This window comes from Salvia hispanica, chromosome 3 (assembly GCF_023119035.1).
Source record: "Salvia hispanica cultivar TCC Black 2014 chromosome 3, UniMelb_Shisp_WGS_1.0, whole genome shotgun sequence".
NCBI lineage: Eukaryota > Viridiplantae > Streptophyta > Magnoliopsida > Lamiales > Lamiaceae > Salvia > Salvia hispanica.
Window position 1 is genome coordinate 17,519,009 of NC_062967.1, and position 17,999 is coordinate 17,537,007.

Here is a 17,999-nt window from a genome sequence, read left to right on the forward strand (position 1 = left end):
ACTTTTCCAAAACTTATGAACTATTATCATTATCATCTTATAAACTTTTTTATGTCATGCATGCTTAGCTACTCTATCAATATTTCAATGACTCTTTAGTAACAATGATTATTAATATTGCTTGTTAATATTTTGATGTGAATGATATGTCAGTGTTTATAATGTCCATTAATATAATGGAGAATAAAATTATGATTGTTGTTTTGTGGCAGAAATAAGAAAGTGGTCATTGAAAGTTTTGAATCACTTTATGAATAATGCACATTCAATACAATTATATGCCATATGTTAAGTGCTTAGTTGATTTCTAAAGTTATTTAATATTAATTTTTGGATTGTATATTTAAATTTTATTATACGTTAATAAGGTAGTATAGTTATATCTGATTTTAAGTAATTAATTCAAAATATAAATTTATCATGATGAATTTAAATCTATCCATGCATGGCGCGGGTATAATACTAGTTAAAATAGCTTTAACATCTTATTCACAGTGTGCCCTACAAATTAGCAGTACAATGAATTGATATGTACTAATAATTCATCATTCGATCGTGATCGATTGTTAATTTATGGCTCTTTCTAAATAAAACTTTTGTTTTATCTTCAAAAGATTTATAGTGTGTTTCACCTTATTCAACGGTGCAATCAGAAAATTTTGAACCACCTTCGTAAAAAAAAGTAGTACTCCCTCCGTCCCAGATAAGTTGGCACACTTTCCTTTTTAGTTTGTCCCACAAAAGATGTCACATTTCCCTTTTTGGAAAAAGTTCTCTCTCACATGAATATAAAAATTATATTTTCTCTCTCCATTTAACACATAAAACAAACCTCCTAAAATCCCATGCCATTTTCAAAGTATGCCAACTTCTCTGGGACGAAAGGAGTACTACATGGGTAATACAAAAAGTGAAAATTAAAGTCAACTAATACCATATAATTGGAGTGGCATTTTAAGATAGGGCGGAGACCTAACTACTTAAAAATGTTTGGTATCATTCCAACAAAAACTTTCATATTTTTCAACATCATTAAAACCAATACTAAAACTATAGATTCAACAATAAACATGTATCCATAAAAGAAATTAAACGGAGGATTCAATTCCATTATTTGACATTGATTGTACAACAAGCAGTTATCGGCATGTCCTTGCTTTGCATCAATGTTGGTAAAGACGGACTGGTAGGCCTTTTTGGGGCTCCGGAATCATGTCTCCCTTGACCTTCTCGTTCGGGTCGACCACTTCCCATCGGTAGTTTTTCACAACATTGTGAACAAAAGTCAGTACTGCTATCCTAGCATACTCTTTTCCCGGGCACATTCTAAGTCCTTGTCCGAACGGCACAAGGTGTAAGGAGGAGGCGCTTCTCCCTCGTCGTATCTCTGACGGGTTGAACCTCTTCGGGTCCTTGAAATATTGTGGGTTCACGCAGGTCGTGCTCACGGTCCAGTATACCTACAAATCATACATTTCATTAAATTTAATATTTATCTTGCTCAAAACATTAAACTAAATAAGACGTAATAATCAATTACCTTCCAACCCTTGGGGATAGTGTAGCCAGCATAAGTAAATTCCTCATTCACATCCCTAAAAGTCCCTTGAAATGGAGGAACCATTCTCACTGTCTCACATATCACTTTCCATGTATATTTCATCTTCCCCATATCTTCCCATTCCAATGGTGCTCCTTCCTTCTTAGCCGCCGCAATCGCCAAGTGTTCTGAAATATAAAATCATTACTATATCAATTCAAATTTTATACTCTTTCTAGTCTCATAAAAATAATGACATTTTCTTTTTTCGCATGTCCCATAAAATATATCTCATTTGCGTTTAGGAAAAGTTCTCCCAAACTTATTACCAATATAAGCAATTTATTTACAATTTATACTCATAGGACCCACCATTAAACTTAGTCTCACCATCCATTAATACTATTTTAACTGCCCTTCTCCTCACCTCTCTTACTTTATCAATTATGCATTAATCCTCGTACCATTCCTAATTTATAAAAATATAGTAAAGTACGAAAGATAGGTAACATGATGAAGAGTTGTTCGTGAAAATAAGATCCACAATAAACTTACTATAAATAAATAGAGAATACTTTTCATGGATAGATATAGTACTACTAGAGAATATTCGGTACCTGCACGAACATGCTGAATAGCTTCTCCTCGTTGTTTATCCCCAGGAAAAACCGGCACGCGATGGTTAAGGTAATTATTTATGACAGCGGGTAAATCTCCACGACTTTTTTACCGTGGCAGTGAATGTGAAGCTGGTTTTGCGTGATCGAATCCATTCCCGCCAAATATTGCATTAGGGCTTCCGGCTTGAAGAATCCGGGCTGGCGAACCGCCTTCGTCACGTCGGGGGGCGGATTTAGGCTTGTAGGAGCGGAAGAGGTGCTGCATTGAGTGGGGGCGGAACATGCTGAATAGCTTCTCCTCGTTGGAGAAGAGGAATTTGTTGCCAGCGGGGCCGCAGATCACGGCGGTTTTCTCGCTGAGGATTTTGGTTTTGAAGATGTCGGGGGAGCATTTTCGCATCCAATCGCCGACGAATTTCACCGAATCGCCGGAGAGGAACTCGACGCTCTCGCCGAGGATTGGCCAGCCGAAGCTGCCGGGTGGTAATCTGGCGTTGCCGGCGGAGGAGGAAAAATGTGATGGCGATGAGGAGTATTGAAACCACTACTGTTAAAAGCTCCATAGCTTGAGACTTCAATTCGGGGAAAAATATGAAATGGTTTGGGTTTGGGTGAAGGGGGAGAGATGTTTATATAAGAGAGGAGATTAGTGTGTGTTTAATGATTAATTGTGGGTTAATTATTTAATAATGCGGGTCAAATTGTGTGAATGACCAAAGATGCCCTTCATGTGAATTCTGGGCTGAAAGTTTGTCTAAATATCCCAGTTTCATGGATATTCTATCATTCTATCGTACTACTCCTTCGTTCCATAGTATTAGAGTCATTTCATTTTCTGCATTCATTTTGAAAAAATAATATTAAATAGTTAAAGTGGAGAGAGAGTAAAATAAGAGAGAATAATATAGAGAAGAATCTTATCTATAATATTTTTTTTTGTTTTACTTTTTTTCCATTTTAACTATTTATAATTATTTTTTCTAAAATAAATACGCAAAATGAAATGCCTCTATTAATATGGAATGGAGGGAGTATTTTTTAAAGTCTAGATATCAATGATTTATTGTGGTTTTAATTAATTAGTCATGTGCAGCACGTTAATTATTTAATAATGTGAATGACCAAAAATGTCATTAATGTCCGGGCATTTGGGGCCGAAAATTTGTCCAAATAGTGAAAAAAAATTATACTAATTTTTAATGTTCATATAATACTATTACAACTAATTAGAGGTAGTATTACGTACTCCCTTCGTTCCAAAAAAGATGTCACATTTGTGGGACGACACGAGATTTTAAGAGATTTTATTTTGTGTGATAAGTGGAGAGAGAAAATATAATTTTTATATTTATGTGAGAGGAAACTTTTTCCAAAAATAAAAATGTGACATCTTTTGTGGGACAAACTAAAAAAGAAAGTGTGACATCTATTATAGGACGGATATTTTGTGTTTGTTTGAAGGAGAGTTTATACACATAATATATATTTTATTATTGTTCGGAAGGGAGTTTTTCCACTTACCTTTGAATTAGAATTTTTGCCTGTCTTATTTTATTTAAAATTTTTGATTGGGGATCACGATCACTTATTTTATAGGAATAGTAATTTATTTTTTAATAGTTTCAAATTTAATTGCTATTTTATACAATAATCATACGTCGTTTTTTTTTTATAAAGTTTTTACATGATACATTTGACCAAGATTAAAAGGATTAATGTAATAAAATACTACTAGTTGATTTTAGATTATCTTATTTATTGTTTTATTATTATTATTAGTTATTTTTATAATTTAACATAACATATTATATTCATATAACTAATGTATCAGTGTAACGATAAAATAAATCAAGAACTACTATATGGATACTATAAATTAAATTAACTAAAGGAAAGCTTCAAAATATTATCTTGGTTTATTTTATTATAGGACATTAATTGTATTATAGTATGAATCAATTTTATCATTGCATATATGAACCGTTAATGGAATACTTATATTATGTGGATATAGGGATGCAGGGGAGTATTAGGGTGCCGCCATAGTCAGAATGACAACGTACCACTATCCTCGTGCTATCATGTGGCACGCTTCCAGCAATACTAGGGGCATATCCAGAAATATCATAGTAAGCGTTTTAGATGGATTTCTACCGATTGCATGATAGTACTACATGGATTGCTGTGTGGAGTGCTGAGTATTGCTGTATTAGCTATACAACAAAAGAACAGTATAAAAAAGCAATCTGTCTATATATATATTAATGCAACTGAAACATTCTGTGCCTATACAGCAATATTCAACAATTTACACAGCAATCCTCCTATTATGACCCCATTCTGTAAACACATACTAAATGAATATTGCTGGATATGCCTCTAATATTACTGGATAACGTGCCACGTGGCAACACGAGATTGATGGTACATTGTCACTTTAAAAAACGTTGTCATCTTAGCATAATCCTAGGGATGTATTCATAGCATTACACTAAATATTTGTGAAACAGAAAACAAATCTCCACACTTGGATCTATTAATCTGATAGCTATGATTAAAACTAATGACGTAGATTATTGTATTGTTTTCGTACATTAAAGGGTAAAAATGGTAAAGCACAATTGTACATGACTTCGCTACATGATGTAGTTATATTTGTACATCATGTTCTGTTAGTACATGATGTTAATATATGAAAGTAGTATTTTAATGTACGAGTCTCACACATTAATGTGCGTAGGTGACTGAATAATGTACACATTATCATGGTTATATCGTACATTACTGTCCGACTCATGCTTTTGTAGATGGAAGCTATACTATATAGCATCTACAAATTCACAAAAAGCACGAATTGGAAAGTAATGAACGATATACCCATGATAATGTATGATAGTGTACATTGTCATGGGTATATCGTACATTACTGTCCGACTCATGCTTTTGAGAATGGAAGCTATACTATATAACATCTACAAATTCACAAAAGCATGAGCCGGACAGTATACGGTATACTCATGATGATGTACAGTCTGGCTCATGCTTTTGTGAATGGAAGCTATACTATATAGCATCTACAAATTCACAAAAAGCATGAGTCGGACAGTAATGTACGATATACCTATGATAATGTGTACATTAACATGGGTATATCGTACATCATTTATCCATTAATGTAGCACCGTATTAATTCCCTTGGGCCGAAAGTTAACATCATTCACCAAGGGTTTAGTAGTCCATGGGGCTAGGGTGTAGTACTATCGTATTAACATAACGTTCACTAACCAGTGGAAGTTATATCCAGACCTCTAGGGTTAACTTATCCATATGGCTAGGGTATAGTATCCACACGATTACCCTAGTGAATGTTGTGTTACTGAGTCGGTATAACCCCAACCTCATGGATTTCTAAACCCTTAGGGATTGGATATAACTTTCGTCATTCATTCAATAAATTATAATCTATATTACATAGAAGGGACATATACATTAAAACACATTAATGTTACATTAATGATAAATTAATGTATACATTAAGTTAATGTAATAATCCATGCAAATGATGTAACATTAATATACCCAAATTGCCCTTTAATGTACGAAAATGATATAATAATGTACGGCGATGCTTTTAATCATAACCATTAGATTAATAGATCCAAGGGCTGATATTAGTGTTATGTTTAAGACTAAGGGGATATAAGGACCTTAATGCACCCCAGTAGCGTTTATATATGGAGTATGCAAAAACTTTTCCTATAAGTAATAGTGTGAGGTTATACTAAGAGTGTTTACATAATTTATTTATGTAGTTGGAATTGGGGCAATATATATTTTCGTATGTCAAAAATTTATTTATGTGATTTATTATTGTTGGTATAATTGAGTGAACAATTGAATAAAGCTCTCTATGACTAACCAAGAACAACAGAGAACTATAAATAGCATAAACTATAAAGTGGAAGTGTACCTGATCCATATCGAATTGAAATGCGGAATTGCATTGCATCGGTTATGGATTATCCATACGATTAGAGACGTTCTTCAAAATAGTATACCAAGAGTATATAGAGATACCAAATCGTTCTTCTCACGTCTGGGGACCATAACTCTAGCTTATATTTATATAAAATATAAAACCCTTTATTTTCTATTTGTTCCCTCATCAAATAAAAAATCTCATAGGGTATCTACATTTATTTCCATAACGAATAAATACATTTTTAGCCCAAACTTAGTCTTTATTGGATCAATTTAATTGGAAAACTGAAAGATAGCCATACATATTAAATTTGTCATGTGGAAGCCCAAATTTTTAACAACTACGTAATAGGATTGCTACCTTGTTATTCCTTGAATAAATTTTTTTTTTCTCGGTGCCGTTGTTAGGTTTTTGGACATGTGATTTGGCACAAACCTGGTTCGGATCAGTTGGCTCGGAGCATTGGTGCGGATGCAACAACCACATCAAATATATGCTGCATAAGAAGTTAGTTGTAACTAACTTCGGGTTTTGCAGTGTATATAAGTGTGTGAGATGCGTTTTGCTCAATAATTGAGTTCCATTGGACAGAGGGAGAACCTAAGAGCGGAAGAAAGAGAGATACACTTGTGATCAAATCTTAAGATTAGATTGAGAGTGTGAGAGTTATTCTTCATTCTATTTTTGTTTCCCATTGTAATCTTCACCTTGCGCTTGTGAATAAAAGATCCTCATATTGTTTTCCGTGGACGTAGGTTTGATTAAATCGAATCACGTAAAAACCCTCTATTTCGTTTTACTACTTGTTCTTGTTCTTCTTTTTTAGATCGTCAAGGCCAACAAGTGGCGCTGTCTATGGGAAAGAAGGAAGGCGATGAAGATGGCGCGATTTGAAGCCGAGAAGTTCAACGGCATAAACGACTTCAGTTTGTGGTGAATCAAGATGTAGGCATTGCTCACTCACTGATGCACTTTTTATTAGCACTAAATAAACCTGCAAATATAAAGACGAACACAAAGTGTCTATCCTCTACTAAGACTCAAATACTATCTGGAAAAACAAGTGGGATTTGAAAACTTTTGGAAAACTAAAAACAATAGAAAGCATAGACCAACTAAAAGCGAATAAAACACGGAGTAAGACGATAGAGATAAGGGAATCCCATGGATGTGTGTTCATAGTTATGGTTATACAAAATTCCAACTACAATACCCTAGCACAGTTATTACTTTGATAGAACGAGTCACCTAGCTTATGCTCATGCGATACAAACGTTGATTACAAGATTAGGGTTGTCAATCCTAACACGTAACTCCAAAAAGCTCCTAAGACCCTTGAAAAGTCCTCACTCTCAATTAACAGTGCCGTTTTAAGTGGATCTAACTCGCTAGAACTCTGTCACAGTTATGAAGCAAGTTATATTAAATCATACACAATTGTGTCACTCAATCATGCAGCATCAAAACTACTTAGGGAAGAAACAAAGTAAAAACAAAACGGATATTAAATAGAAAAAGGAATTTTTTATAACCAAAGTCGTTACTAACACATCCCTAGAATCCTATGAGTTTAGTTACACATAATTGAATAAGCTAAAAACATAGATTGAAAGGAAGACAATTTGAACATAAAACTAAAGCAAATAAAACCCGTAGGTTGAATCCTTGTCGTTCTTGATGTTCTTGAAATCCTTCTCCAACTCCTTGCACCAATGAAGTACTCTAGGTCTTGATCTCTATGAAGTATTTTACAAATAGAAGTTCTCTCTTTTTTGATGAATGATAAGGCTAATTTCATGCATTGGTTATAGGGATTAAATCTGTAATTTCCTGGGTCTAACGAACCTTTTTGAGCCAGGTGTGTAGAGAAACTGCCAGCCCCAGGAAGAAGATAGAGATCACCTGGTGAAGGAAGCTGGCAAGAAAAATTAAGCAAGAAGGATGAAGAGCCACTAGACCGAGGAGCATCGATTGAAGGGCAAAATGGGAATCACAAGAACAGCCTAGAAGCTCTACCCTCTATAAAAGGAGCACGCAACCAACATGATGAGGACACATTTTCAGCTCTTAGCTTAGTTTTCTACTTTTCTACACACTCATCTGGGGGAAATTTTATGGGGGTTCACGTTTAATAGATAGTTTGGGTGCAACACCGTCTCTACGGAGGCGAAGAAACAATTACCTTTATTTTCTGTCTGCTTTTAGGTACTCGCCGAGTCTTCGTTGTTCGAAGCTCGGCTTTTGTGTGGTTTCTATCGTTGGATATTTAGTATTTTGCAATGGATATTTCTGTTCATGTTTCGTTTATCTTGTTGTGTCGTTTTGGGTTCTGAGTTGTTGATATCTGTTGATTGATCTGAGTTTGAAGCTGGTTTGTGAGAAATCTGTGTTGCTCGGTGAATTCTACGTAGATCAATGTAATTTTGAGGTGGAGATGATGTTTGGTTGTTGTGGATGGCTTGGATCCAGAGTGGATTAAGCGTTCCGTGACTGGATCTGTTTGTTTGAATGCTTCATTTCGTTGTTTAAGTTTTGCATTCTTGTTTTACTTCGTCTAGTAGCTGTAGATCTGCCTTAGTTTGAATTGTTTTTCGATTTTGTTGCTTTAATTTCTGTTGCTTCAGTCGATTTACGTTCTATCTCTATTTTTTTTACTGGATGTTTTATGCTAAATGTTGAAGAAGATGATGTCGTTGTTAGTTGGTCCTTTAGTTAGTTATTTTGCAGCTTTTCGATCGTACTCTACCTTTTCAGAAAATGGTCCCCACCGTCAGTTGTTTTCTTAGGTCTGGGTAATTTAGGGAATAGTTTTCTTAGATCTAGTAATTGCCTCGCTTTTTCCAGTAATATGCATGATTTCTGTTTCTGCCTAGATCTAGCTGTTAGAGTAACATACTTCAATTACCAAGTCTAGCTTAATTTTCTCAACCCAAAAAAATTGCGTGGCAGCAGCCAACCCAAAAATAGTTCCCGAGTCCTTGAACCTGTTTATTGCGCATTCATCTCTGTGGGATCGATCCCTACTTCCCTGTGCTAATTTTAGTATGCGTGGTTGAGGGTTTTGAAGAGGTATTATGTGTGTCCGACGACCGAGATCTTTCGACGATCCGTGAGTTCCTAGACCCCGTGATCTAGTGGATTAGCTGGACCTAGGAAGCTTGATATTCCTTACTGTGCACACAGTCTAAACCCAGTAGCTTCAATGAAGCTTGAGGTCTTATTTATAGGGGAAAGCCATTCCTTGTTGTAGAAGGAAAAAATCTCCAAAATATGGTAAACTGGGCGCAAATCTAGGGCTTCTCGAATTCGCCGCCTTTCTCCGGCGGGCCGCCGTACCTTGCCGGCGGTCGCCGCGTTGGAGTCCAGGGAGTCTGTTCCCTCGTCGACGGACCGCCACACGTCTTCCGGCGGTCACCGGGCGAAACTTCTCTTCCAAGCACATTTTTCCGAGGCGGACCGTTGCATTGATCTGCCCGCCGGGTGCCGGCGGTCGCCGCACACATTCGCAGCGGTCGCCGATCGCCGTCTGACTCCGGATTTCCAAACTTGGCATTTCGGCTCCCTTTTTCGGCTCAATTATGCACATTTCTCACAAAACACGTCAAAATACCAAAATAGACAAAATATGCAAATAATGGACATATAGAGTGACTTTGACATTAAAAACGGACCAAATAATGGCCTTAAAACAGTGCAAAATCCGAGCGTATCACTCACCCAAGATTGGATGAAGCTCTGGAGCCAGTTGATAAAGACGAGAAATTGAGCCCAAAGCAACTCGAGATCTTGAAGAAGGCTAGGAGTGTTATCATCTTGAACCTCGACAACAAAGTATTGAGAGATGTCGCGAGAGAAGAATCTGCAGCTACGATCTGGAAGAAATTGGGAGAACTTTACATGACCAAGTCACTAGCTAATAGGTTATATCTCAAACAACGCTTGTATTCTATTAGATTCAATGATGATAAGCTGATTGGGAATCAACTAGATTAACTCAACAAGATTGTTAACGATCTAGAAAATTGAAGATGCTATTTGATAGAAGTGCAGTGCAGTTTTTAGTAAATCTCTCAATCTAACAGGTCCAGAGGATTCGACTAGGTCACAAAGGTCTAGAAGATCATGAAATTATCAGACATGGGTCGTTGGATGCACTCTATTTTTTCAAAAACCTCAACCCACTATACTATAACTAGCACATGGAAGTAAAGGATCAATCCCACGAGGATGGACGTGTTATGAAACTGCATTTGGGATGTTTTGGGAAAGGGGATTGGCTGCTGCCACGCAATTTGTGGGTCGAGTACTAAAACTACTGGGTCTGAGAGATTTAAAATTACTTTACTCTACCTACTGGGTCTAGGAAATGATAACGTACGGAACATGCATGACTTTGAGAAACGAAATATTTGAAAGTTTTAAGACAACTAGAGTTAACGGACTAGACGAAGTTTCCTAATTTGGACAAACAAAGACAAAGCAAACAGTGGGGACAAATTTCCTTAAACGACCAGGGTCTGGAAAAGCATGCAGTGCAGAAAAGTAAAAAGACATGCAGAAAGTACTGACAAGGTCTGGGAGAACATGCAGAAAAGCAAAAGTACATGCAGAAAGTACCGACAAAAACAGATCTAATTCTAACTACCAAGTCTTTTTTCCCTTTTTTCATGGTTAGACTTTGATGAAAATAGATGCTTGAGAGATTTGTTCCTCTTGAAGAGGGTTTTTCTATCTAATTCCTAATTTTAGGTTGCTTGATCATCAATTGATTCAATCAAGTATGATCAAGCATAGATATGCATCAAAGGTCTTGTGAATTCCTTTGAGTAGTGGTGCCATTAGTTGAATCTAGCATGTTGAAGATTGATTAGAGTGTTTTCTATAACAATGAATTTTGCTAATGTCAAATTCACTTTTCGTCATCTCTTGTCTCCCATCAAATCCTTTTGGGTTTAGTTTTTGAAGGCTAGTTCCACCATATCCTTTATTGTTTTTGTGTTGCAATTGAAGATCAAACATCATCAAAGGGTATAAATCTTGGGTTAATGGATCAAAATCAATATGGATCCTTATCATTTGGTATCTAGAAGCTAGTACCCACTAGGTGTTTGATCAATTGTGTCTTTGAGTTTTTGTTCTTTTCTTTAGCCTTTGTGTGTTTCTTTGTTGTTGGCCTATATGTAAATGATGAGTAGAGGTATCTATTGTTGTTGGATTGGGCTGAATATTGGCATGAAAAACCTTTGATGTGTTATCTAATCACCGATGCAGTTTTTATTAGCACTATAAATACATGCAAGTATACATAGTAGATCTAGTATAGCTAAAGGTCAGTACCGGGATATCGAACAGGGGGAATAAATTTACAGACTGTCTACCACATACTCAGTCTCTGATAAGGACAATTTCATGCATCGGTTATGGGGGTAAATTCAATGATTTCCTGGGTCTAACACATGTTTTGAGCCAGGTTGTGTAGAGAAATCGCCAAGCAGAGGAAAAGGAAGAAAACATTTGCCAGGCGGGAGAAAAGAAGTGGAAATGAGCAAAAGAGCACAAATTTACTAGACGGAGGAAGCTTCAAAGAGGAAGGGCAAAATGGAGAATTCAAGGAAGGATCTAGAAGCTAACCGTCTGTAAACACTGGAAGCGCACATCAATTGGATAACACTCTTTCATGCTCCAGCTCGTAGTTCTTAAGCTCACTTCTTATAATTTCTCTACACACACTGCACCATGGGGTAAATTCTGGGAAGGTTCTCGTCTTGACAACTAGTCTGAGTTTGTGTACCACCATCCTTACGTAGGGCAAATAAACAATTACTTTTAATTTCTGCTTTTGTTGCTTTTGTGTCGAGTCTTCGTTGTTCGAAGCTCGACGATCGTTGAATTGTTGTTGAATTCTGGATAATTTGGCTATGGAAGTTTATTTTCTATTTTCGTTTCCGATTCATGTTGATTGTTGTTGCATATTTACCCTGGATGCTTTTCGTACTTGATCTGTTGGGTTGAATCGGAGTAGTTGGAGATGGATTTCGTTGTTGTTGGTTTCAGATGGCTTGGATCCGGAGTGGATTAAGCATCTGGCGTTTGGATCTGTGGAATTTCTGCATGGAGATGAAGTTTATATTCCGTTTCTTCATTTACCTAGTCTAGTAATTGTAGATCTGCTTTATTTTCCAGTTAATCGTAGTTTTAACGTCCGATCTAGCATGCTCTGTGTTGATATGGCTTGTTGCTCTGTTTCTACATGTTTATGCTTATATGTGTTGAAGGAGATGAAGATCGTTGTTAGTTAGAGTCAGATTTTCGTTATTGCAGCTTTTTATCCGTACTATTTATGTTTTGAGAAAATGCTCCCCACCGCATGCATTTCCTCTGTCTAGCTATTTTTAGGAAGTCTGCTCACTAGGTCTAGTAAATTCCAGCTGTTCAGTTTACTCTCTGTTTACTCTTGTTTCATCATGAATGCTCGCACCGTATTTTCTGTTTCCTAGGTCTAGCTATTAAATAATTTTACGATTCCCGAGTCTAACAGTTAAAATTCTCAACCCAAGTTTGTGTGGCACCAGCCAACCCCATTCCCAAGTCCTGTAGTTCTTACTTTCGCTTTATTCCTCTTTGTGGGATCGACCCTTTACTTCTCTATACTAATTAATAGTGAAGTGGGTTGAGGTTTTTTTATTGATAGATGACTGAGAGTGAGTCCGAAGACCATAATCTTCGCTGGTTTTAGATCTCCTAGACCCGGTGATATAGTGAATTCTGTTGACCTGAAGGTTCTGAATACCCTGAAATGTACTGTGCTCCCAGCCTGCACATCAGTCTCATATACTATTTGGACCCACAGTCGAGATTTGACTAAGCTAAGAAAAACAGAAAATAAAAGCAAGTAAAGAGAGCAATTAAATGAAAACAGTGAAACAGTTTCGCAGTTTGTAGTTAACTTGGTTTGAGAAAGCAGATGAAACAAGAATCCTAGGGTAGTGATTTCATCAACAATTAGTAATTCTAATTATTTAGTACTATGTTCATCTGACTCAAGCTTTACTAGGAGTTATTCCTATTGTGTTATCAACGCCCATGTCACAAATATTGCATTGACACATAAAATATAAACCACTCAAAGTCATCATCGATAAAAGATTAACAAAATCAAAGTAACAACCAAGCAATTAAATATGAACTAAGGAATAATTAAAGTAAAACGAGTTCTGAACATTAAACAAACAAAAGAACTACATAGAGTCAATTACTTTCATCCCCTAGGATTCTATAAATTTAGCTATCCATAGACAGATAATCTAAATAAATATAAGAAAAATAAGACATATTCAATCTAACAAAAACTAGATAAAACCCGGAAGAATTAATCTAACTCTTGCTTGACCTCCCTTGAATACTATGCTCTTTGTAGAAGATGGAATTTATATGTGAGGTAGGAGATGGAATTAAGGCTCTAAGATTGGTGAATATTATGAATTAGGTTATGGGGTATTTATAGGCATGAAAAAGGTTTGGAGAAGGAAAATTTCGTGACCTATAGTGTAAGGAAAAGATTTGTCTTCACAAGGTAATATTTTATTTCCTTCCTTGAATTTCCGCCAAAATTCCCGCCAGCATTTGATAGCTGCGCGACTTTTGTAGAATGGCCATAAAGTTTTCCATAGAACTTCGATTGAGATGATCTAGGTATCGTTGGAAAGATAATTCAAAGACGAAGAGAATAGTATGTAGTACGCCCTGATCCGACTTCGGAATCGCCGGAAAAATAGGTTTGAAGTGAGGCTGCTGTGCGCGAACAGGTCCAGCGGCCGCTGGGGTGGCCAAGCGGGCCGCTGGAGAGCTTTTGATACTCTGGAATGGTTTGCAGCAACCGCTGGCGTGCGACAGCGGCCCGCTGGGTTGTCCTTCAGCTCCTGCTTCCGAATTTTTACCTTTTTATGCTCTTTTTCAGTGCTATTTTGCACATTTTTCACAAAAAACATGTCAAAATACCAAAATGGATTAAATATGCAAATAATGGACATGTAATGCAATTTTGACACTCAAAGCAGACCAAAAAATGGCTTTAAAATAGTGCAAAATCGGGGCGTATAATATCTCCAAACTTGAATATTTGTTTGTCCTCAAACAAAACAAGAAAGAAACATAAAATAAAAGCACGGATTGCATAAAGACTAGACGTCATAATTGCCTCAAAGTATGAAGTATAAAGATCAAGCATATATTAACGCAATCAGATCAAGCAAGGCTTATTAGTGCACTACCATTACTAACTCGTGAAGCACCTTGAAATCATGCACTTCCAAAGATGGGAAGTGATTTATTTCTCACTTTCAAAGTGTATAAAGGTAATGTGTATAAGCACTCAAATTATGCATCATGCAAAGTTTACAATAGGCTTGCTTAAAGTCTAATCCCTCCTCTACTAGATGTGATTCCCAACAAGCGCTTGTTTTATGTCTTTAGCTTGACATCTCCTTCTTGCTCAAGGTGGTCTTGTGGAAGTGCATGTGTCTTGAATTTTTCCAATTACCACTCCCATTATTCTTTCAATCTTTTTCATCCATCATTTTGCCTTGTCTAAATGTTGTCCCACCAGAGTTGTTAGCATCTTTTCTTTGCTCTTTTTCCTAGCCCTTCTCTTTTTCTTCTTTTTCTTCGGTGGTTCCTGCATTGAAGCACAATTATTAGAAACATTCAAGTCATGCACAACGTGGTTAACATCTGAAACTACTAGTGAGGGTCAGAGTTTATGGGATTTGTAATCCTTGACTGCCCTAGTCTCTGATCCTCTTTCCAGATCCTTTCTTCTTCTTGTATCTTTTCATGTTCTATCATAACCTTTTGAATTCGGCAAATGTGCTTATCCTCTTTCTCACTTATTGGAATCTCTTCTTGCACTCTATCAATTACTTCTTTGCACATGTCTAAGAAGGGTTTTCCAAGGATAAGTGGAACACTCTTGTCTGCCTGCATGTTAACCACCAAAAAATCTATAGGAAAAATAAAATTGTCAACTTTTATCAAGACATCTTCAACTATACCAACATCATGTGCAATTGTTTCATCCTCCATTTTCAGCTTGATTGTTGATGGTTTTAGATTCCCTATGTTAAACTGCACAAAAACGGACAAAGGCATTAAATTAACGTTCTCACGTAAATCACACAAAGCCTTACCTGTTGATGCTTCCCTAAGTGTACACCATATGATAAACTGTTCTTTATACTTTTGCTTGACAGCCCGATGGTGTAAAATGATATCCCCACTATTAGCTGGCAACTGGATTTCTTCAAGATCATTCAAGTTTCTATTCTTATCAACCTTCTCCTTTAGCATGTTGGTGTAACTGGGAACATGTTGTAGAGCTGCTGCTAATTGGGAATTACTTTGTGCCCTGCAAAACATATCAAATGATTTTTTAATCCACTTATTCAGCTTCAACTTTTTATGTGAAGATAATGGAATTTGTGGTTGAATAGAAGTCAAGATTAGGGTAGCTTTCGGGCACTCTTCTTCATTTGGTTCAACAATTTGGGCTATGGGTTCTCCCTTTTGCTGGAACTGTATGCTTGCCATGGTGGCAAATTTCTCAATTTGGGTGTTCATGGACAAAATGGTGGAGCTCATGGTAGCAACTGTAGTCTCCAACCTGATAATCTGTTTGGTGTTCTCCATAGAAGATGTCAATAGATCATCAGTTATCTGCTTTTTGGGCTCATCAATCATCCGGTGCTCGACTGGAAATCCTAAACATGGTTGCAAAGCATTGCTAGAATTGTTACATGAAAAATGAGGATGATTACCAAAATCAAAAGAACTATTATCCCCCCCGTTTAGGACGACAATCAATGGGGACCCCATTCTGGTAATGTGGAAATTGGCGTGGCTGAAGTTCAATTCCTAAGCGTGTAGCCATGTTGAAGAGTGTTGTTTGTAAGGAGATCATTATAGCTTCAAGCTTCTCAATCATGGCTTCAAACTTCTCAATTTGGATTTCTGCCTGATTGATCCTTCGTTCATCCTTCATCTTACCCAACATGAATTCGGTTGTTAGCTGCTCCCTTGTGCTAATTTCCTCTTCTGCACCTACATTTGATTTGCGAAAATAACCATTGTTTTTTGAAAAATTCGGAGGATAAAAATAATCAGAACATTATTATAATTATGTTCCCCTGACTTGGGTCATAATATTCATTGAAGTATCCATTCTGATATGATTGATGGCCATAGTGCATATCCTCCACAGTAGTAGCTTCACTTTTCTCTCGTCTTGACAACTCGATCTTCTCAATCCTCATTCTCATGGCTGCCAATTCTTTAGCTCTTTTCCCATTCCTAATCACCAAACAAAATAAACTTTTAAAAAAATAATAATAATAAAAAAAATAAAATAAAAAATAAAATAAAATAAATAAATAAAAATAAAGCAGTAAAATCTAAAGTAGTATTATCTCCCTTTCTGTGATATCAATCTATGCGTAAAAGTATTCCCCGACAACGGCACCAAAAACTTGATGCACTTTTTATTAGCACTATAAATACCTGCAAGTATACAGAGTAAACATGGTCTACTAGGAGTTATTCCTATCGTGTTATCAACACTCATGTCACAAATATTGCATTGACACATAAAATATAAACCACTCAAAGTCATCACCGATAAGAGATTAACGAAAATCAAAGTAACAACCAAGCAGTTAAATATAAACCAAGGAATAATTAAAGTAAAACGAGTTCTGAATATTAAACAAACAAAAGAACTATATAGAGTCAATTACTTTCATCCCCTATAAATTTAGCTATCCATAGACAGATAATCTAAATAAATATAAGCAAAATAAGACATGTTCAATCTAACAAAAACTAAATAAAACCCGGAAGAATTAATCGTGCTCTTACTTGATCTCTCTTGAATTCTATGCTCCTTGTAGAAGATGGAGGAATTTATTTGTAAGGTAGGGGATGGAATTATGGCTCTAAGATTGGTGAATGATATGAATTAGGTTATGGGCTATTTATAGGCATGACAAAGGATTGGAGATTGAGGAATTTATGTTTAAGGAACAAATTTGTCTTCACAAGGTAATATCTTATTTCCTTCCTTGAATTTCCGCCAAAATTCTCGCCAGCATTTGACAGCTTTGCGCGACTTTTGTAGAATGACCATAACGTTTTCTACAGAACTCCGATTGAGATGATCTAGGTATCGTTGGAAAGACCATTCAAAGACGAAGAGAATAGTATCTAGTAAGCCCTGATCCGACTTCGGAATCTCCGGAAAAATAGATTTGAAGTGAGGCTGCTGTGCGCGAACAGGTCCAGCGGCCGCTGGGATGGCCAAGTGGGCCGCTGGAGAGCTTCTGACACTCTGGAATGGTTTGCAGCGATCGCTGGGTTGTCCTTCAGCTCATGCTTCCGATTTTTTACCTTTTTATGCTCTTTTTCATGCTATTTTGCACATTTCTCACAAAACACGTCAAAAATATCAAAATGGATAAAATATGCAAATAATGGACATGTAATGCAACTTTGACACTCAAAACGGACCACAAAATTTCTTTAAAATAGTGCAAAATCCGAGCGTATCAATCACCCACAAAATTTCACCCAAAAACACCCCCGTTTGCATATAGGTCTGATCAATTAAATACGCATACCCTGTTTTTGCATAGCTGGGGGAACAAGACAAAATTATACACTAATACCAAATCTGAATGTTGGGGCTTACTTTACCCTTGAAATAAACTTGATATTGAATCTCTCTACAAAGTTTTATCCATTTTTGGGTTGGGTAGCTATATATAAAAATATTCCCAAAATCAGTCCATGATTATTGCATTTTTAGCTC

The 17,999-nt window shown here is 36.4% G+C and overlaps 1 pseudogene; it reads right to left on the reverse strand.

Annotated features, from left to right (window-relative positions):
• Positions 1-1,163: 1,163 nt before the first annotated feature.
• On the reverse strand, positions 1,164-2,723 carry LOC125209484 (annotated as a pseudogene).
• Positions 2,724-17,999: the final 15,276 nt, after the last annotated feature.